We start from the raw sequence: 24,109 nt of genomic DNA on the forward strand, positions 1-24,109 counted from the left end.
ATTCGGTGCAAATTTGGAATGTTCACTCAAGTTTGGAATGTCCATGAATTACTTTGATATTAGGTAAATGGTAAATAGTACATATTTTATGAAATAATCTTGGCACACGCCATTTCTGCTCCTATTCTTTTGGAATGTGGTTCAATTTCAATTTGAATTTCGGGTGGAATTTTTGATACTTCCTAAATATTGTATTTTATCTAAGAATTTCGAGGAGAGTAAACTTGGAATGTGTGAGGTTTGAGCGGAGATCGGATGCACAACTACTATCAGTTCACTAATGAAGAACCTTAAGGACCTAGTTTAGATTAGGACAGGGACCTAGCTTACATTGTGATAGGTTACACTTGTGATTCACTAGTGCGAGAAAAATAATCATAGTGTATTCATATTTTAGCAGGCCCGTACAATTGCACAGAATTTGAGTAAACTTGTTGCTTCAATATAACTTCAATATAATATGAAGTCTCCAAAATTGCAAATAATTTCAGTAGAAACTTGAGTATAATATTGAGTGGGATTTACAAGAAACAAAAACTAGTAAGCCTGTGAAGTGCATAAATTGAGTGGAAAATAGTTATTTCATTATAATATTGAGTAGCATTCACAAGACATAGGAACAAGTAATTTGTATTCATATTCACTAGCTGGAACTGTATAGGGCCAAGAACTATATTAATTTATTTTTCTCATTTACAATGTGTATGATTCAATTCTATTGGAAATTGAAACAACTATAAGTTATGTTATCCAAAGTATAATACAGATTAATTAAATTGTAACATGTGAAAGCTTGTAGAAACATTTATGATTGAACTTTTCTCTTTCAAATTTGATGAGATATCCAATGTAGTTAATTAAGAGAAAATGAGAGGTATGTCGTTGGACAACATACAAGCATATTGACTAGATCATGAACTAAGATCACTATAGACATTTTATGATTAATGTACGAATTTTTAGTTTTTTCTCATGGAAAAAAATAAAAAATAAAAAGTTTCGTATAGTTTCAAGAATTATGTTTGCATTTTTTTAGTACTAGAGAATTTAAAATGATGTTGTTTATTAATTAAGTGAACAAAGTATTACTATAATACAACCTCTAATAATTATAATTTGTGTCATGATACATTCAAATAAGCTAAGATTATATGAAACACATTTATTAATGTAGTTATGTTAGTTAACTAATATAAGTTAAAATTTGTAAGTATTGATAAGAGTAAACCATTAATATTATTACTCATAGTATGAATTAATGGTAGTTATCATCATGAAAAAATTGAGATAGACAAAAAAAAATTATAGCGTAATTAAATTATGTTAGGAAAATTATTTTAAATTTAAATTATTACAATATATTAAAAATTATTTATTTATAATAAATTAAAGTTCTAATATAGTATTACAATATATTAAAAGGAAATAAATATGTATTACAACAAATTAGAATGTAGTTGAAGAAATTGAAGGTAGATGTTGAATCATATTAAATAATTTCTTAAATTCAAAAGTTTTAATGTAGCGACAATTTTAATATGGTCAATAATAGAAATAATAAATTACTGATTATTTTAAAAATAATAGAATCAGTTCCATGTATTGATCCACTCTTTATTCTACAATTATAAATGAGTAGTTGTTAGTGTTGACAACTAGCAAAACCACATTATTAAATGTGGTTGATATACACTGTAAGCTACAACTTATTATATACTATATTATAAACTTATAATAATATTATAAGCTCAAAAATTAGAAAATGCAACATATTATTCATATTATAAACCAAAGGGGTTATAAAGCACAACCAAATTAATAAATGTGGTTAATACACACTGGTAAGCTAAACCAATCACATACATAAACATATTAGTAAATGTAGCTGAAATAAACCAATAGGCATTAACTGTATAGATTTAACATCCATATTAATATTTTTTTTTCTCTGCAAATACTAAATTCTATTAACTGAAAAGAAGAATATTTTTACATAGAGTTGAGGCCTCAGATATCAGAGCTTGAGGGCACTCAACACAGCAGAACTGCCCCCTTACAAAAAGAAGCTGGGGAGACCAGTTACATATAGCAAGAAACCAGATATAAAACTCAGAGGATGACGTGTTTAGCTGAGAAGGAGACATTGGCAATAGAAGCTCGAAATCATTGCAAACCATCCAGTAAGTGTATCACCATTTCCCCAACGTGAAGCCAAAAACAACAGGCCATGAGTGCTGAACCCTGACTCTAAGCGAAGATGTCTGTAGGTGGTTATCTGAGTAGTAGCAAAAATAAAAGGGGAAAAAGCGGTCCCAAGTGGCGCTAACCTTCCTTAACCTTGCCATGATTCTTTTCCTCAACCAGACACGCACTATCGATCCTCAAACTCTCATTGCCATCCATTTCGCTGACAGGGATTGCCATGGAGTGACTTGCGGCACCAAGAGTCCCTTCCTCAACAACAGGGCCTATGTCTTCAAGGGGCGGAATACTTTTAGGAAATTCCTCTTGACCGGACTTCTCACTTTTCCAATAATCTGGGCTATCTTTATCCATGGAATGCTCACTACTTTGGGAAGGATCAGGAGCAATGCATGCCAGAGGGGAGACTTGATTTTGCTCTTCCGAAAGGATTATAGTGATGTGAGCAGTAATCAGAGGCTTGTTCAAATTGCTTTGAAATTTAAAGTGCGTGGTTTGGAAAGCACTGTTAGGAATTGGCTTGCACCCAGAGCTCAAAGGTGGCACAGCCTCATGGGTGGGGGAAGATTGATGGGCGCCTGCTCAGGTTCCACAGAGTGACCGGCAGATGAGTGTAAGCCACTGTCACGACGCCCTGCAGAGCGACGTCTTTTACCCGAATGAACCATTATGAATGACGAAGGGTAGGATGCAGTGAGACTAGATAGACCAGAGACTACAATACAGGGTTGGTTGAAATGACACAGATAGCGAATTGACTGCACCAAAAACACCCAAGACGAAGGCACAATACTACCAATGCTTAAGTCAAGAACTGAGGAGAGCTTACCCCTAAAAGAGTTAGCTTGGAGCTCGCATCTGTGTGCAAGAATCAACCCGTCACCATCGACCACAGCTAACCAGGTTCTGTTGCCTTGAGACTGAGTGAAAGGTGTGAGGAAAACACATAGGGTCGACATAATTATAACAGAGATAATGTTGCGTTGAACAACGCAATCGATTAATGCAAATCTCCTACCAAATCCAGCTTTAAAAACTCCCTCCCGCTTGCGCAAGGTGAAGTCTTGGGAAGCCACGCTTCTCTGCAGCTGGAGTACCAAGATTTAATGTTCTGCATGATGAGCATTAAGAGCCGTAGTGCCACCCGCATCCGGGGACATCCATATTAATATTGATAATGATAGATAGATATAAATAAAAGTAATATTATAAAAATAATAATTATATTATATTATTATTATTATTATAAATCCAAGGTACTAATATTATTAACTCTTTGGATTATGAATCCTAATGACTAATATTATAAATCCTAGGGATTTTTAAAACCAAAGGATTATAAACACTAGCCATTATATTGTTAATAAAGGGACCAATAATATAAAACAAATGGATTGATACTATAAACCCAATGGATCAATAAACCAAAAGGATTAACAATATATACCCAAGGGATTATTTATAATAATTTATTTATATATTATATACAAGTTTAATATATAAATATTATATATATAGATAAATATATTTAATCACTACAATAATAAAATGTAAAACTAAACATAATAAACACTTATAAATATATATATTTGAAAAGAATAAAACATCATAGATTAATAATTTTGCTATCATATACTTCTAGACTGTGTTATTTATAATAAAAAATTTGATGCACATTAATAGTAGCATACAAATATAACAAAGAAAAACATATTTGGAGACCTATTTTAAATAATAAACTTTATTTCCAATAAATCATTAAAACCAAATATTGATGTTGGTATAGACAACTATCGACTCAAATGAAACAGAATAATAATTATCCAATAAATTCTTAGACCAAAACCCTTTTAGTAATCACTCTTGTTGCTTCTATATTCATGTTGTCTACCTATAGTTTAGTCTATTGGACGGTAGCATTATGATCTAGTTGGCTGGCACGACATCTCCTTGAATTTACGGTTTACTTTGGAAGGGGTACATTTTATTGATCGTTAGGTTGTGGTGGAAAATGGAGGATCTATATTTCGAGTTGGGGTGGATCGATCATTTATTGCGGGGCTGTGTCATTTGAATATAACCTGTGGGAATTGTGAGGGGTGGTTGTACACCATTATCCTTTGGATCAAATTCCACAAAACAAGTGGCTTTCGTAGTCTATATTTGGTTCAGTAGCGGGGAACAAGAAAATATTATTTTTGGTATCTTCACCATACATCACCATAAACCTCAATATATAGTTGATAAATGCATCAGTGGGGCTAACCATGGTCTACCTAGGATTATACGATGCCCTCCTAAGGAGGCTTTAGGATACAATAATAGGAAGTCAAAAATACACTCCTAAGAGTCCATAAAAATGAAAACATCTTCTAGAATCCATTCTAATAATATTTTAGACTTATCAACTAGTGCTAACATAGTGGGAGTAGGTATAAGGTTAGTAAGTCCAATAAATTATAGTTCATATTTGGTCATGACATTTATTGTGAAACTCGGGTCAAGAAATGGATTTGGAATAATCATTTTTCCCAATATAAATGGTTATTATTATATTACTAAGGTCATCACACTTATTAGGTGGGGTTTTTCCTAGCATTAGTTATGATAGCATCCCTACAACAATAACAATGGGAGGATTCCTAGTTTTCAACCAATACTTTTTACACATATCTCACTTACATTTTTAACACAAATTGAGATGTCCTTGATCGTTCTAAGCAATGGAATACTAAAAAAAATATTTTTCAATTATTTCATAAATTCAAACTTAATGTTGAAAATGCAGCAAGAAAAGTCTCTATTTTAATTTTTTCCTTAATTAAAATTGAGGAAATTAGAAATTTCAATTTCAGCAGAATACTTGGAGGTAGTTAACTGAGGTGACATGGCTCTTATCACTCAGTTAACTCAGTAAATTAAAGTTGGAGACACTTGAGCTCAGTTATACATGATTTCCTGTTAATTTGTAGCAATATATTTCAATTAATTTAAGTTATTGTAAGTTTAACTAGTTCTAACCGTTTGAAGAAATAGTGGAGGTCATGTTTTGAGTGTGGAACTTTTTCCACAGTGAGTGATCAACCAGCAAGCTGATTAATCAACCCAAAATATGCAAGCAAAGAATTCTAGTTACCTAGTTGATATTGCAGTTCAAGGGTAGTGTACTATCAGTTATAAACTAATCCAAGTTATAGAGGTGGTGCATGCAATGATAGGATTAGCCTATGGTAATTGCGTAATTCCTTAGTGTGAAATTCCTTAATAATAGGGTAAATTTCCCAAGGGAACAATGCAAGGAAATAGGAGCTTGGGAATGCTTGAAATTGGATAAGTATTGGCCAAATTTGGTTAGTTATGAAGGGGGATATACTATACTAGAGTAGGGTGTCATTAGGCTTGAGCAAACATTGTATTTCTTCTCTATTCTCTTATTAATGCAATATAGATAGTAAGGGGTTTTAGGCGGTTGTTTTCCCCCTATATAAATCTTTGTGTATATGTGATGTTTCCTTTTGCATGAAAATGATTCTTGTTTTATACGGTGAATTAACTTTTGCAGGTGATAGAGTAACATCATGTCTTGTGATTTAGTAAATTTCGTGAGCAATTTTTAATATACACATTAATTTCTACACTTAACACATGGATCCGTTTTATCTACATAAAATATTTTTTATAAATTAAATAACATAGAAATGAAACACATAAAATATTACAGAAACACAAATAAAAAAATCCATAAAACAAGAGAGACAGATATACATGGCTCACCCAATTTGGGGTACGTCGTCAGAGAAATAGTTATTCATTCCTTTATATAATCTAAAAAAATGAAGGGAAAATAAATTAAAAAAATATGTTGTAATGTCCTCTTCACCATCACACAATATCCTATTCTTTTCCCATATAGAATAATACACTGTCGAAATACAATTCCCTCATAAAAATAGAGGGTTTCCATTTAGGGCAAAAAACTTAAATTAAAATAAATTATATCGTCAAATATTCCACCTAATGAATAACCTAAATTGACTAAAAAATTACATTTTTTTACAAGGAAATTTGTATCTAAATTTATCCACGAGGATGCTTCCCCGAACCCTAGCGAGTGGGGGGCTAAAATCATGCTAACACCCCCTCACGATGATAGTGTGGGGCCAAGCCCCCGCACACCCCCTTGTCAGGGACTAGGATCCAAACGTGGCTAAAAAGTGACCTCTAAATGAAGAATATAATTAGGCTCCACACCCAATAATCATCCATTGAGAGGATAATCTTTAACAGTCCACCACTGCTTCACTTATTGGACAATGCTTCTCCCTGGCCTTGTTGTTTCTCATATTTACCATAATACTTGAAGTTCAATTTAAATTTATTATAATATCAATTTCTCCTTAGTTACCACCTTTGTTAACATGTATGTAATATTCTGGCTAGTGTGTATCTTTTCCAGCTTCAATTTTCCATCTTACAAAACTAACTGTATGAAATGGTAATTGAGCTATCTATTTTTCCTCTTAGAATGAAATGTTGAGTTCTTTGAAATATGAATGACACTTTGGTTGTCACTATATAACCTATCAATCTCCTTCTTCTTGCCCAATTGGTCCATAAACATTTGTAACCAAATCATTTCTTTACTCAAAATTGTAGCAACAACATACCCAACTTCCATCGACGAAAGTGCAACAATGAATTGAATTTTAGAAAATGAAATTATTTTTGTTCAACCTATCATATGGTGCTCATAGTATTATCTCTATCACCTTCCATATCTACATCAACATATCCCCTTAGAACAATGTTTAAACATCTAAAACATAATGCTTGATTAGTGGTGCCTCTCAAATATTTGAGAATCCACTTCACTGTCATCTAATTCTCTTTTCCTAGATGGTCCATATACCTTCTCGCAACTCCCATTACATGTGAAATATGAGGCCTTGTACACATCATTGCATCCATTAAGCTTCCAACTACTGATACATGTGGAACTTCAGACATATCATCCATATCTTCAGGAGTCTTGGGACACGTATCCATACATATTTTGAAATGGCTAGCGAAAGGTGTATTAACATATTTTTCATTATACATTTTAAATATTTCCAAAACATTATCTATGTACTCACTCTAAGACAATGTTAATTTTCATTTTTTCTTGTCTCCAGTTATTCTCATATGAAGGATTTTCATTCCAAAACCAAAATCCTTCATTGCGAATGAATTAGCCAATTTTCCTTTGAGCACATTTTTTTTTGCATGTTATATATTGCAACAAGTATGTCATCTACATAAAATAACAATATAATATAGCTTCCATGATTCTCCTTCTTAAGATAAACACAATGATTAGACTAACATCTAGTATAACCTTGTTCAGACAAAAACATGTCAAAGTTTAGACATCACTACATAAAACTATCCTAATGATTTTATGGTTTTTGTAATCATATAAATGATAATGAAAATCACTAACACCATATCCCGTGAAGGTAGACTTCTTTTATTTTTCCTCAAGATTTGTTCTATTTTCTTTATTAATGTGGACAAATGCTTCGCAACAAAAATTCTTTAGAATGAGTAATTTACCTTCTTACATGTACATGTCTCCTCTGGAATTCCACCATAGAAGGAACTTGAAGGCCATTTTTTTATAAGATAAATAACAATATCAATATCATTTTCTCAACATTATTAAGGTAACCTAGGATGCAATCTCATACACCTTAGATGCTCCATGATTGTTTTGTTCATCCTTTCTGACACACCATTTTCTTGCAGTGTTCCTCAAACAATCTTCTCTCCATGGATTTCATGGTATGAATAGTAATTATAAAAATAATTTCTACACTATTTACCTCCATTTTATGATATGAGACACTTTAAGTTCTTTCCTATCTCGTTCTCGACCAAAGCTTTCTATTTCTTAAACTTATAAAAAAACATCAGCTTAATTTCTAATACAATTAACCCATGTTTTTCTATTTACATCATCAATAAAAGTAACGTAATAGTGAGAGCCATGAGAGATGATACCTGACTAGGTCCCTATAGGTATATATGCACAATATCTAAGTTTTCACTCTTCTTTTCTTTCTCAAATCTGAGAAATTTGACACTCTTCTATTTTCCATAAACACAATTCTCAAAAAAATCTAAATCAACATACTTCGAACCCGAAATTTTTTTTATTGAGTGAAGAATTTTCATTCCCTTCTCCCTCATGTGCCTATGCCACAATGTCATATATGCTTCTACATATGCTAAAACATTAGAAAAATTAGAAATAGCATTGAGTAAATACAATGTACTCGCCATTTCTCCTTTTAATATTATTGAGGCTCCCTTAGTGACCTTGTAGGCTTTGTTTAGAAATTTAGTTATACATCCTCCACCTCCAAACTTCCCTATTTAAATTAGAGTTTTTTCATATCTAAAACATGTGCTACCTCCTATAGCAACCACTAGTTGCATTCTGTTTTTTTATATGTACCTTTACCAATTAAAATAATTTTACATGGTTTATCATCACCCATAATTTTATTAATAAACACTTAAATAAAAGTTACAAAACTCTTTTTAAAATGTTATAAAATTTTTAGGGTTTAGGGTTTAGGGTTTAGGATTTATGGTTTGGGTTGTAGGGTTAAGTGTTTAGAGTTTATAACACTTTAGTAAATTCTATCAATAAACACTTAAATAAAAGTTACAAAACACTTTTTAAAATGTTATAAAATTCTTCGGTTGTAGGGTTTAGGGTTTATAAGGCTTTAGTAAATTCTTTTAATAAACACTTCAATAAAATTTGCAAAACATTTTTTAAAATGTCGTAAAATGCTTAGGGTTTATAACACTTTAGTAAATTCTTTTAATAAACACTTAAATAAAAGTTAAAAAACACTTTTTAAAATGTTATCTAATTCTTAGGGTTTATGGTTTAGGGTTTAGTGTTTAGGGTTTATAACACTTTAGTAAATTCTTTTAATAAGCACTTAAATAAAAATTACAAATAGTTTTTAAAATGTTATAAAATTCTTAGGCTTTAGCATTTAGGGTTTAGGGTTTATAACACTTTAGTAAATGTTTTTAATATACACTTAAATAAAAGTTATAAATCTCTCTTTAAAATGTTATAAATTAATTAGGGTTTAGGTTTCATTTCTTAGGGTTTAAGGTTTATAAAACTTTAGTAAATTCTTTAAACACGATAAAAAAAAAGTTACAAAACACTTTTTAAAATGTTATGAAATGCTTATGAAACTCGGCGCGATGCCAAGTTAGCCAATGAAGCCCATAAAAGACGCATCAAAGCACAATATGACAAAAGTTTCAAGCCTAGAGTCTTTTTGGAAGGATATCTAGTTCTTTTATATGACCAAGAGGTCGATAAGTTAGGTCCAGGAAAGTTCTACCCTATGTGGCTGGGCCGATACATTGTCAGGTGTGCCCTTGTAAAAGCGACCTATAAGTTAGTAGTACTCGATGGAGTTCTACTGGCGTAGCCTAGAAATGGGTTGTACCTCGAAAAATACTATGCTTGATCCCTTCTCCCACTCTCTCCTCTCCTGTCTCTCTCTTCCCCTCTCCCTATTTCTCCCCCTCTCTCCGCCCCCTCTATCTCTCTCACCCTCCCTATCCCCCTCCCTCCCCCCTCTCTCTCTCCCTCCCCCTCTCACCCCCACTCCCTCTCTCTCCCCCTCTTTCCTTCCCCTTCTCCCTCTCCCTCCACCCTCTCTCTCATTCTCTCTCCCCCACCATCCCCCTCTCCCACTCCCTCTCCCACTCCCCTCTCTCTCTCTTCCTCTCACTCTCCCTCTCTCTCTCCCTCTCCCCCTTCCCCTCTCTCACTCCCTCCCCCTCCTTCCCTCTCTCTTTCCCCTGCCCCCCTTCCCCCTCTCTCTCCCCTCCCCTTCTCTCTCCCTCTTCACCTCTCTCCCTCTCTCTCTCTCTCCCTCCCTCACTCTCCTCCTCTCCCTCCCCTTATATTCTTTATCCATATCCCTCCCTTCCTCTCTCTCTCCACTGCCCCCCTCCCCCTCTCTCTCTCCCCTCCCTCTCCCTCCCTCAATCCCTCCCTCCCTCTCTCTCTTCCTCCTTCCCTCCGTCCCTCCTCTCTCTCTTCCTCCTTCCCTCCCTCCCTCCCTCTCTCTCTCTTCCTCCCTCCCTCCCTCCCTCCCTCTCTCTCTCTCTCTCTCTCTCTCTCTCTCCTTCCCTCCCTACCTCTCTCTCTCTCTCTCTCTCCCTCTCCCTCTCTCTCCCTCTCTCTCTCCCCCACCCTGCCTCTCACTCCTTCCTTCTATCTCCCCCTCTCCGTCCCTCCATCTCTATATCTCCCTCCCTCTCTCTCGCTCTCTCTCTCTCCCTCCCTCTCTCTCTTTTCTCTCTCTCTCTCCCCCTCACCCCCCTCTCTCTCCCTCTCTCCTTCCCTCCCTCCCTCACTCACTCTCCTCCTCTCACGCCATCTCTCTCTCTCTCTCTCTCTCTCTCTCTCTCTCTCATCCCTCCCCCTCTCCCACCCTCTCCTACTCCCCCTCCCCCTCAACTTCCCCCTTACACTCCCTCACTCCCTCTCCTAATCCCCTCCTCCCACTCTCTTCTCCTTCCCCTTCCCCACACCCTCTTCCTCTCCTTCTCTCTCTCCCTCTCTTGCTCTTTCCCCCTCCCCCTCTCTCTCTCCCCTTTCTCCTCCCGCTCCCCCTCTCCCACTCTCTCCCACCACCTCTCCCTCTCTCCCCATCTCCCTCTCCCTATGCCCCTCTCTCCTCCAACCTCTCTTCTATCCAACCCCCCTCTTCTCCACCTCTCTCCCCCTCCACCCCTTCTCTCCCTCTCCCTCCCCAACTCTCTCTCTCTTCCACCCCCCTCTCTCCCTTTCTCTCTCTCGCCCTCTCCCTTTCTCTCCCCTCTCTCCCTCCCTCTCGCTCCCTGACTTTCCCTCCCCCTCTCTTCTCTCTTCCTCTCTCCCTCTTCCCCTACCCCTCTCCCTCTCTCTCTCCCCCTCTCCCCATCTCTCTTCTTCTCCCTCTCCTCCCTCACTCCTCTCTCCAACTCTCTCCCTTCCTCTCCCTCTCTCTCTGTGACTCTCTCCCCCTCCTCTTTCCCCCTCCTCTCTCCCTCTCTCTCTCCATCTCCCTCTCCTCCTCGCCCTCTCCCACTCTCTTCCCCTCCCTCTCCCCTTCTCCCTCTCCCTCTCCCCTGCCCCCTTTCTCCCTATCTATCCCTCTTCCTCTCTCTCACTAGCTCTCTCCCGCTTTGCCCCCTTCTCTCCTTATTTCCTGCCTCCCTCTTCTTTCCCCCCCACCTCCCCCTCTCCTCCCCCCCCCCCCCCACCTCCCCCTCTCCCTCCCTCCCCCCCTCTCCCTCCCTTATCTCTCACTCTCTCCCGCTCTCGCTCCCCCTCTCCCTCTCCCTCGCCCTCTCTCTCTCCTCCCCCCTCTTTCTCCCTCTCCCTTTGTCTCCCCCTCTCTTCCCCACCCTCTCTCTCTCCCCCTCTCCCCCCTCTTTCTGCCTCCTCTTCCCCCTCTCCATCTCTATCTCAACCTCCCCTTCACCCTCCCCCCTCTTTCTACCTCCCCTTCCCCCTCTCCCTCTCTCTCTCAACCTCCCCTTCGCCCTCCCACTCTCTCTCTCCCGTTGCCCCTCCCATCCTCTCTCCTGCTCTCTCTCCCCTCTCCCACTCTTCCTGTCCCTCTCCCTCCCTTGATTTCTCCCACTCCCCCTCTCTCTGGCCCCTCTCCCTTTCTCTCTCCCTCCCACTTCTCTATCACCCTCCTTCCCCCTCTCTCTCCCTCTTCGCCTCTCTCCCCCTCTCTCTCTCTCTCTCTCTCTCTCTCTCTCTCCTTACCCCACCTCCCCCCCCCCCCCTCTCTCCTGCCCCTCACTCTCATCATCTCTCTCGTTGTCATTATCATCATCATACCATCTAACAACCTAAAGCATGCCATTTAACAAACAAAAACATAATTATCATTATCATAATCATATCATTTAACAAATACACATTTTGTAGCAAACAAAACAATATTGTCAATTAGAAATCAATAATCATCATATTATCTAAGAAATACAATCATTATACCATCTAACAAACAATAAAACGAATACATACATAAACATATACAATGTATATACATAAAAAACAATGTCTATACATAAATATCAATGTCATGTCATCTAACAAATATATCATATTATAAAAAGAATACAATTTATGGGTACATTTAAAATAATTTTTTTTAAGCCTCTTTTCACATTTAAATAAACAAACACATCCATTTCACATATCTTAAAAAATAAAATAATTCTACTCATGAATAAATTATTTTATATTATCCAATTTCCAAAAGGTAAATAATTAAATATAATAAAATGATACAAAGATATCTTTTCACATTATAAACAATCACTTATAAATAAAAAAAATCAATTCATAAAAATATTCCTTTTATTATTATATAATTTCAAATCAATAAATAATTATACAAACACAATTATAACTAAACAATTCAATATATAGTAATTAACCAAAAAAAATACATTCACTAATAACAATAACAATATAAATGTGGATATATATGATATAAATTAAATACGATAGAATATAAAACAATAACTTTAATTATATGATATTAATTTAATTTTCTATATATAAAATAATTTAATATAAGTATTTATTGAATAAATTAAATATTTAAAATAAAAAAATCAAATATTTAAAAAGAGAAAATAAAAAATGAAATGTATAAAATCTAAGAAAATAATTTATATAAAAATTTAAAATATTATAATTCGAGAGTTCAAAATTTGATATTTAAAATGTATAATGATATAAAAATGATTAGAATATATTAATTATAAAATTTATATATAAAATTAATGGTGCATTAAAGTCAGAGGCCTATTGGATAGGAGATAATGGCATGTAGACATTGGTGAGACGAAATTGCATATAGCCTTGGGCTTTCCTATATCACAATTAATTTGACAAAGTGAAGAAAAGCAATAACTCCTGTGGTTGATGATAAAGGGCTCAGAATAATTATTTAGAGGTAAAGAGTATGATGAGACAAACTCTGAAACTAAACTGAACTGATGATATATGTGTTAAGTGTTTGAACAATTCCAATTTCACACTTCACTACACTTGAGAATGAATATGAGCTTAAACATTTTATACTACGAAAAGAAAATCATGAAAATAGTAATTGTCAGTTAAGAAAATAAATGTACAAACATTGGTGACTTTAGTGATTTGGTAAGACTATTTTGAATAATTTTATATAACCATTTTAAACTAATTAATTTTATAATGTGCATCCACACTCGAAAATTAAATAAATACACTCCAGGAATGATTCAACCCACGTGTTGAAGTTGAAGCGGTAACAAAAAGCACAGAAATAGCTAAACAGATAAAGATAGCCTGTCTATATGTATTTTTAGATACAGAAATATGTGAATTAAATCTGGTCCTTAGATTATAGAAAATCGGTCTTCATCTTTAAAGGAAAAAGAGAAAAACCATTCACTCATAGAGAACAGAGAAAGGTTTTTTTTGTTTCGTTCATTTTAAATAAAGAAAGATATTGATCTGTTTGTTGTATGACTAGAGTAATAGAGAGACAATGAAATTCCTTACAAATTGCAGATGATCAAACAACTCTGCTCTTCTCCATCAAAAACTACAGGATGCAGACACACAACAGAGAGACAATATAGACAGAAACAGAGTAACCAATACAGAGTAAACATTGACACGCACACAAAAAAATGTCCGCCGCAAATACAGATGGCAAATATAGATGATAGAAGAAGAGGATGTGAACAAAAAAAACTTCTAACTATTCGTTTAAAGTTGCACGCTATGTGCAATTTCTATATAGTGTGTGAGCAATTACTACGAGGGCTTATGATATAATGATATATAAAGGGCAGAGAATAATTATGTAAAGCTATTTAAACATGATGAGACCATCTTTGAAACTGATAGGTTATGGATTAAAACTATTCACTCAACTGTCCATGGGAGCTTGGTTGCTTGTGGAGTAGTTAGTTATATGATAACTACTTTAACAAGTCCAATGTCACACGAGGTGAACTTAAACGATAGCACAAATATTTTGAATTTCCAGAGAAATCAAATAAAATCATGAAAAAATAATTGTAAGGGAAGATTCAGAGCATTTGATAAGATCTATATTGGCTATTTTAATAATTATAATATCCACTCACTGGATGGATGCCTCTTGCATTATGGCTATATTGATATGTTTGTTGGATTACTGGATGGATGCCTCTTCTTGCATTATGTATTAGTAAAATTAATGTTTCATGTATGTATTAGTAGAATTAATGTTCCATGTAAAGGCGTGACAAGACAGATGAAGAGGAATTAATGGGATTGGGTATCAGGAACATTATAAATAAAATAAGGGCGGGCTTAATGGGATTGATAACCAGTAACATAGTGAAAATATAAAAAGAGAGAGATGGGATTCTGTATCAAGAACATACCCAAAAGAAAATCAAAAATAGAAATTAAAATAAGGACTTAATGAGATTGATAACCAAGAACATAGATAAAAAAGGATTATAAAAAAGTAATTATTTAATAAGATTAATAAGACTGCTAACCAAGAACAGATTAAATTTTTTTTATGGATTAATGATTATAAAAAGATTAATGGATTCGATCTGACCAGAAATAATAACATAGTTTATAGATTTACCTAGGTTTATCTAGATAAAGAAGAGGGAATGGAAAACACTCCAAATCACTAAATTATAAATACAGGTTTAGCTCCTTCTGAACATAGAAAGAGAGAGATATGGGTTACAAGACAGTTATAACAATAGTTTGGCATTTGATACCGCTCCAGATAATAACCTAGTCAATACATTTAACTAGATAATAACTTAGTCTATACATTTAGCTGGGTTTTTCTTGATACAAAAACAGGGAAGAAAAAACATATCAAAACACGGGAGGAAAAATCATTGTCAAATGTAGTGGGTCATGAGCTTCGATGAGGAAGCAGAGCTATCTCTGCTAATGGGATAAAGAAAATTTTAATCTAATCTATTAACCTAAGAAATAAATCATGAATATAAAATGATTACAGGAAACATACCTGTCCTGGCTCTAGCAAATATCATTGTTACGTCTCTCTGGTTCCCACCTCTCCACTGTAAATACCTTCATTCATTCGATTCAGCTGTTTCGATTAATGACATTCGACAACAACAACCTTCATTCGATCAAGCATCCCTTCTCGCTGATTCTCTTGATCTATATCCAAATTTAAACAATACAAGGGACCGACAGAGAGATAGACAAAACATAGCACAGAGATAAAACAGAGAATGAAATTCCGCTGCAAATACAATGAAATTCCTTACAATTGCAAATGACTAAACAACTAGGCTCATCATTCCTCCCTTCCTGTGGCTCTTCTTGATCCATATCCAATCAATCAAATTCAAATTTGAATAATATTCACCGTTCCTCTATCAAAAGCTGCAGAGCACGGATACACAACACAGATAGAAGAAGAGGAACACAACACAGAATCACAACCACACAAACAAAACACTTCCTATGCAAACACAACAAAATTTGTTGTAAATGGAGATGATACAACAACTTCAAATTATTCGTTTCGACTCACCACAACGTCACCTATTTCAGGCTGAACTTTCCAAATTTAAGAAAACCCAACTGCTTTTCACTGATGTCAAGGAATTTATTGAAAAGCATCTCAAGCTTTTTGAGGTGAAAGAATTTCATGAAAAGCATCTCAAGCTTTTTTCATGAGAAGAATTGTGATGTGATCCGCTCCTCTAACGGTCGATCAAGCTTTTTCCTGAGATATTGAGGGAGGGAATCTTTATGCGTTTTTCTTGGAAACAGATAGTGTGGGTGCATATATATAGTGTGGGTGCCTCGAAACGAATAGTTCATCATCATTTCTTTACACCACAACGTCTTGTTGAATATGTAATTTCAACGCAGCCGTACCAACGTCCAAACCGCGCAGCAAAACCACAAACCGCTTGAGGGATATCGAACTGCTTTTGCGTGAAGGCAGTATCCGTATATTTGAACCCGATGCAATAAAATTTGGGCACACGTCCCACCCCATACGTTAGCATACGTAACATTTCGGGACGTAAAGTTCAGTCAAGTGATGGCTCCCGATATCTCCGTCCGCCGTTCGATCTGCTCCTTCGATCTCCGTCGTCGATTGTTCCAAGATGCATACGAGCCTGCAGTTAATGTTGTGTGGAGTGAAAACTTAAGTCTCGTTGACCATACCTTTTATTAATGAATTGTCATATGCGTAGGTAGATTTTTATGTTTTTTTACGGCACTTAATGTTTCTCTTATGTTGGAGGTATGGGCAAGTCAACGATGTTTTAAAAAATAATATCCTTTTGTATATGTTTTGAGTGTGTGTTCATTTTTGATAAGATGAGCCAAGTGAAAAATGCTCGTTGTTGTATTGGTTGCACACGGGAGAGTTGTTGCACGCAGCTCATAAAAACAGGGGAGTGCACATGAAGCATGGAATTAATTCTGCACAGCAGTGCATAAAAGAAAAGCAGAGGAGCGCATTTGTTTTCTAAGCATGTGTAAATTTTGTTTTTTACATTAGTATGTAAAAGAAGGTTTTTACACCAGTAAGTAAAATGTTTTCACAGCAGTGAATGTAAATGAGAATTTTACCCAGCACAGTAAATTCTCAGGTGGAGACAGAGTTTAGTTTTTGATGGGTGAATGTAATTTTTGGTGAATCCCTCTCAGAAAAGAGGATGAATATGTATCAGGCTTTATGTTTTAATGAATAGAAATGTTTTATGGTGGTGTAATTCTCTGCTCTCAGTCATTTTTTTTAAAAGGCTTCCCTGTGCACAAAAGATCCTGGAGTAAAGGAAACAGAGCATTGCCTCTGTGTGAGTTTTATTTGTGTGTTTTTGGGATTTTGCCAGAAAAATCCCCAACAGTGGTATCAAAGCAGGCTTAGGCTCTTTGAAGGTGATAAAGAAGCTGAAAGGAGGAGTTTTTTGTTGCAGCAGTAAATCTTCTCCAGCAGAGTGAAGACACAGTCAACAAAAGATTCAGGTATTCCTCAAAGTTTTCTTTTTGTTACTGCTGAAGAGACAGTCAGTGTTTTAAATACACAGTCAAGGAATGGCTAGCACAAGCACTAGCATGGGTATGTTTAATACCCAGCTCCCACAGTTCAATGGGAAAAACTATGACTATTGGGCAATAACTATGAGAGCCCTGTTTGCCTCTCAAGATTTATGGGAAATAGTTGAAGATGGTTTTGAAGAACCAGCAGATGAAAATGAGTTCAATGCATTAACTCAGGGAGAGAGAGATCTACTGAAGAGCAATAGGAAGAAGGATTCAAAAGCCCGTGTGTTGTTGTATCTAGCAGTAGACCAGAGTGTGTTTCCAAGGTTAGCAGCAGCTAAGACAGCAAATGAAGCATGGCAAACCCTCAAGACAGCCTATCAAGGCATGGAGAGAGTGAAGACAGCAAAACTACAATTGCTGAGAAAAGATTTTGAGAATCTGAGCATGAAGGAGTCAGATAATATTGACTCATTCTTCACACATGTGATTGGTTTGGTCACATAGATGAGGACTCATGGAGAAACCATTGAAGAAAGGAGGATTGTGGAGAAAATATTGAGGGTCTTACCCTCAAAGTTTGATGCGATTGTCACCACCATTGAAGAGACAAAGGATCTCTCAAACTTTTCAGTTGATGAGCTTCATGCATCACTGATAACACATGAGCAGAGGTTGAGTAGAAATGAAAACTCATCTCTAGAGCAAGCCTTCAAGACCCAGATGTCCTTTGGAAGAGGAAGAGGTCAAGGCAGAGGAAACAAGAGAGGAAGAGGTAGAAGTCAAAACAGAGGTGGAAGGAACAACCCAGCAAATGCTCAAGGAAGAGGCAGCAATCCAAATCAGAACCAAGGCCAAGGCAGCAGCCAACAAAGAGGACAACATCATGCTCAAGGACAAAAGTATGAAAAATCCAATGTCCAATGCTATTATTGTAAAAAATATGGGCATTATGCCAGTGAATGTAGGAAGAAGCAGCATGATATGAACAATAGATCAAATGCAAATGTCACTAGAGAAAACTTCAGCCAAAATAATGTGTTGTTAGCTTGTAACATGGCTGAAACAAACAGTGAGGACATATGGTTTTTAGACTCAGGTTGCAGCAACCATATGACAGGAAATATAGCTCTCTTTTCTGCCCTTGATAAAAATATGAAATCAGAAGTCACACTAGGAACTGATAGCAAAATTTCTGTTATGGGAAAAGGAGAGGTAAAAATATTTACAAAGCAAGGAGAAAGGAAAACCATAGCAGATGTCTACTATGTCCCCGGAATGAGATGTAACCTCTTGAGTATTGGACAGCTTGTCCATAAGGGGTACAATGTTTTCTTTAAAAATGATGTATGCACCATCATGGATATAGCACCCAGCAAACGATGCATTGCTGAAGTGAAGATGACAAGGAACAGGATGTTCCCTCTTAGAATAAGAGCAGATTTGAAAAACAAAGGAGAAATTGCAGCAGTCACCCAAGAGGCTTTCCAAAGCGTGCCAAAGGATGAAAATTGGTTGTGGCACTTGAGATTTGGACATCTCAATTTTGGAGGTCTAAATTTGTTGAGTAGGAAAGGAATGGTAAGAGGACTACCATTGATAAAGAAACCGGATAGCCTATGTGAAGGTTGCATTTTGGGGAAACAACATAGAGAAAGTTTTCCATCAGGTAAAAGCATAAGGGCAAAGGCACCCTTAGAGATCATCCACTCAGATTTATGTGGGTCGATGCAAGCTCCATCATTAGCAGGCAACCAATATTTCCTAACATTTATTGATGACTTTACAAGAAAAACTTGGGTATATTTCCTTTAAAACAAAAGTGAAGTGTTTGAGAAATTCCAAAATTTCAAGGCATTTGTGGAAAACCAAAGCGGGCTGCATATTAAAGTTTTGAGAACTGATAGAGGAGGTGAGTATATCTCCAAGGAATTCCTACGATTTTGTAGAGAAAATGGAATTCACAAAAATTTTACAGCTAGGTACACTCCACAACAAAATGGAGTTGCTGAAAGGAAGAATAGGACCATCATGGATATGGCGAGGAGCATGCTAAAGGCAAAGCATTTGCCAAATGATTATTGGGCTGAAGCTGTAAATTGTGCAGTGTATATTTTGAATAGGTGTCCTACAAAAGCAGTGTTGAACAAAGTGCCGGAAGAAGCATGGAGTGGGAGAAAGCAAAGTGTCACCCACTTGAAAGTTTTTGGATGTGTGGCCTATGCACACATACCAGATCAGCTAAGGAGGAAGTTGGACAGCAAAGGGGAGAAATGTATCTTCATTGGATACAGTGAGGAATCCAAAGCTTACAGGTTGTATATCCCATCTACCAAGAAGTTTTTTGTCAGCAGAGATGTTCAATTCATTGAAGAAGAAGCTTGGGATGGAAGCATAGAGAAAACAGTGAATGTTAAAAACTGTTTGTCTCATGATGAAGATGATGAGGAGGAGGCTGAAATGCATCCCCAAACAGCAGCGCCAACACAAGGACAGCAAGGGACACCATTGAGGATAAATGAGAGTGCTTCTCCAAGCACACCACAAGGAGGAAATTCAAGTGCGTCTTCAAGCACTTGCACACCAAATGAAAGAGGTAAGAAATTTAGAAATCTAAGTGATATTTATGATGAAGGAATGAATTCCTTATTTGCCTTGTATTGTCATGTTGATGATCCTATTCATTTCGAAGATGCAATTAAAGATAAGGAAATGGATAGAAGCTATGGATGAGGAGATGAATGCCATAGAGAGAAACAAAACATGGGATTTGGTTGAGCTACCAAAAGACAAAGAAGTCATTGGAGTGAAATGGGTTTACAAGACCAAAAGCAATGCTGAAGGCAAGATAGAAAGGCACAAGGCAAGGCTGGTTGTCAAAGGGTACAAGCAGTAATATGGGAGAGATTATGAGGAGACTTTCGCACCGGTTGCAAGAATGGAAACCATGAGAGCAGTTCTGTCCATAGCAGCACAAAACAAATGGAAAGTCTACCAAATGGACGTGAAGTCAGCATTCCTAAATGGAGTGTTAAAGGAAGAGGTTTACATTGAACAACCTCTAGGCTATGAGAAGAAAGGTGAAGAGAACAAAGTGTGCAGATTGAAGAAAGCTCTTTATGGGTTGAAGCAAGCGCCAAAAGCATGGTACAACATAATAGATTCTTATCTTTTGGATAATGAATTCGACAAGTGTGAGGGAGAACCCACCGTCTACATCAAAGAAAAAGATGGTAAAATTTTAATTGTTGTCTTATATGTTGATGATGTTATTTTCATAGGTAATGATGATCAGCTCATTGAGAATTTTAAATCAGTCATGAAGGAGGAATTTGAAATGACTGACATGGGTTTCTTGAGATACTTCTTAGGCATAGAAGTAGATCAAAATGAAAAAGGAATTTTTATCTCACAAGCAAGATATGTAAATCAAGTATTGAGCAGATTTAACATGCAAGAATGCAAGGCAGCAATCACTCCCACAGTAATGGGATTAAAACTCAGCAGAGAGGACAGCAGCAAGGATTTTGATCCTAGTTTGTACAAGAGTATTGTTGGCAGCCTTATGTATTTAACAACAACTAGGCCTGACATTATGTTTTCTGTTAGTTTAATTTCCAGATTCATGGAGAGGCCAAAGGAAGCACATTGGCAAGCAGCAAAAAGAATTTTAAGGTATGTCAAAGGTACCAAAATGTTTGGAATTTTATATAATGTCTCAGAACATTCAGATTTAATTGGATACACTGATAGTGATTGGGCTGGAAGTGTAGATGATCGGAAAAGCACTTCCGGTTATGTTTTTCATATGGGTTTAGGAGCCATTTCATGGGCTTCCAAGAAGCAGTCCATTGTAGCATTGTCTACAGCAGAGGCTGAATATGTGGCAGCTACAGCAGCAGCATGTCAAGCAGTGTGGATGAGAAGAATGTTGAGGAGCTTAGGCCAAGAGCAGGCAAAAGCGACAGTTATTTTTTGTGACAATAGTTCAGCTATTGCATTGTCAAAGAATTCAGTGTTTCATAAGAGAACGAAACACATTGATACAAGGTTTCACTACATCAGAGAATTGGTGGACAATGGAGAAATTGTCCTAGAACATTGCAGGACTCATGAACAGGTAGCAGACATCTTGACAAAGCCATTGGATCAGAAAAGATTTGAATTTTTGAGGAAGTGTCTGGGTATGACCGAATGCCCAGCAGTTGAAATTAAAGGGGAGTGTTGAATATGTAATTTCAACGCAGCCGTACCAACGTCCAAACCGCGCAGCAAAACCACAAACCGCTTGAGGGATATCGGACCGCTTTTGCGTGAAGGCAGTATCCGTATATTTGAACCCGATGCAATAAAATTTGGGCACGCGTCCCACCCCATACGTCAGCATACGTAATATTTCGGGACGTAAAGTTCAGTCAAGTGATGGCTCCCGATATCTCCGTCCGCCGTTCGATCTGCTCCTTCGATCTCCGCCATCGATTGTTCCAAGATGCATACGAGCCTGCAGTTAATGTTGCGTGGAGTGAAAACTTAAGTCTCATTGACCATACCTTTTATTAATGAATTTTCATATGCGTAGGTAGATTTTTATGTTTTTTTACGGCACTTAATGTTTCTCTTATGTTGGAGGTATGGGCAAGTGAACGATGTTTTAAAAAATAATATCCTTTTGTATATGTTTTGAGTGTGTGTTCATTTTTGATAAGATGAGCCAAGTGAAAAATGCTCGTTGTTGTATTGGTTGCACACGGGAGAGTTGTTGCACGCAGCTCATAAAAACAGGGGAGCGCACATGAAGCATGGAATTAATTTTGCACAGCAGTGCATAAAAGAAAAGCAGAGGAGCGCATTTGTTTTGTAAGCATGTGTAAATTTTGTTTTTTACAGTAGTATGTAAAAGAAGGTTTTTACACCAGTAAGTAAAATGTTTTCACAGCAGTGAATGTAAATGAGAATTTTACCCAGCACAGTAAATTCTCAGGTGGAGACAGAGTTTAGTTTTTGATGGGTGAATGTAATTTTTGGTGAATCCCTCTCAGAAAAGAGGATGAATATGTATCAGGCTTTATGTTTTAATGAATAGAAATGTTTTATGGTGGTGTAATTCTCTGCTCTCAGTCATTTTTTTTAAAACGCTTCCCTGTGCACAAAAGATCCTAGAGTAAAAGAAACAGAGCATTGCCTCTGTGTGAGTTTTATTTGTGTGTTTTTGGGATTTTGCCAGAAAAATCCCCAACACGTCTAGGGAATTTGATTGTGGAAGTGCTTCCTATTGGCGATGTCTACGCGACTGTGACTCTGTGCTTTGTGTGTCTTTCTGTTTGGTTTCTTTTGATGATGGTGACTCTATGCTTTTAAATATAATAGGGAGAAGGGATGCTTTTAAATCTTTCTTTCGATCACTTGTTCGATGTCATGAATGGAGGTATTTACAGTGGAGAGGAGGGAACAACCACTTTTAAAGCTGAACAGCGGGAAGGGATGCTTTAAATCTGATCATGAGGGAACAACCACTTTTAAATACCTCCATTCACGATAGTATCTACAATAGAGAGGAGGGAACAGGGATGACAGGTATGTTTCATGGTTTATTCTTTGTTTAGAGGTCCCTCAACCACTTTTAAATACCTCCATTCATGACAGTATCTGCAATAGAGAGGAGGGAACAGGGATGACAGGTATGTTTCATGGTTTATTCTTTGTTTAGAGGGAACAAGGATGACAGCATCGAATCCCAAATTAATTTAGTGTGATTTAGTTTTTCCCAACAGAGTTCTCCCAGCATCGAATCCAAAATTAATTTAATGTGATTTAGTTTTTCCTTGTACTCTCGTCTTATTACACTAACCATCCACGGGGTGATCCACTTTATGAACTTGTTGCAAACTACACGGACTTAGCCTGGCAAACCTTAATTACCAAATTCCGTTTCGGTTTCGTTCCATTAACCGCCTGAAGAAAGCATAAGCACCATAGTTCCCTTTAGTCCTTCTTTCATTTAAGGTGGTTGCGGATTAGGTTAAAAATAAAATCCGTGAATACCAAATCCCATTAAGTGTTCTTCGTCTGTCGATGATGATGAGGATGAGAACAGCGAACTGGGTGAGGATGATAATGATGAGTATGCTGGAGACGACGAAGTTGAGTACGCGGAAGAGGTTTGCTTTTGGTGGTATTTTTCCCGACCACTGGCTGGATTCGCAATATTTTTTTGGATTCATAACTTTTAATTGATATCGATTTACGTTAATTTTTTTATTTTATATTATAATTAATTTCATATTTGCATTCCTCAATACTTGTGGGTGTATGAATTATTGGGTTGTTTTCAAGAGTTTAGGTTTATGCAGTTTCTTTTTACTCTATTTAATTGTTTTTTTTTCAATGATTTGCTTATGTATGTGTATGTGCTTTTTATTTGCGAGGGTTTTCGAAGGTTTGTTTCACACGTATATTGGTTACACAAATCTTTTTCTGATGTCTCCATATAAAGAAATGATTTTCTTGGTAAAATTTTTGGTAATGATTTTGCATGTATATTAGTTAGAAAGACTTTCAGTGGATGTGTTTTTATGTAAGAAATTAATGTCATTTTTGAAGTTGGTATATGGCTTTTATCTTTCAAAGATTAGAGAGTAGAATATTGTGATGTTTTTTAAATTTTCTAGTTAGACAACAAACAGATCAATGTAGTTACCTTTGGTTATTTACAAAAACTAAACATGAGAGCCTTTCACTTTCTCTATATTTTCTCTCACTATG

This window comes from Pinus tabuliformis, chromosome 5_1 (assembly GCF_031772625.1).
Source record: "Pinus tabuliformis cultivar Carrire ecotype Pingquan chromosome 5_1, CPIR1, whole genome shotgun sequence".
NCBI lineage: Eukaryota > Viridiplantae > Streptophyta > Pinopsida > Pinales > Pinaceae > Pinus > Pinus tabuliformis.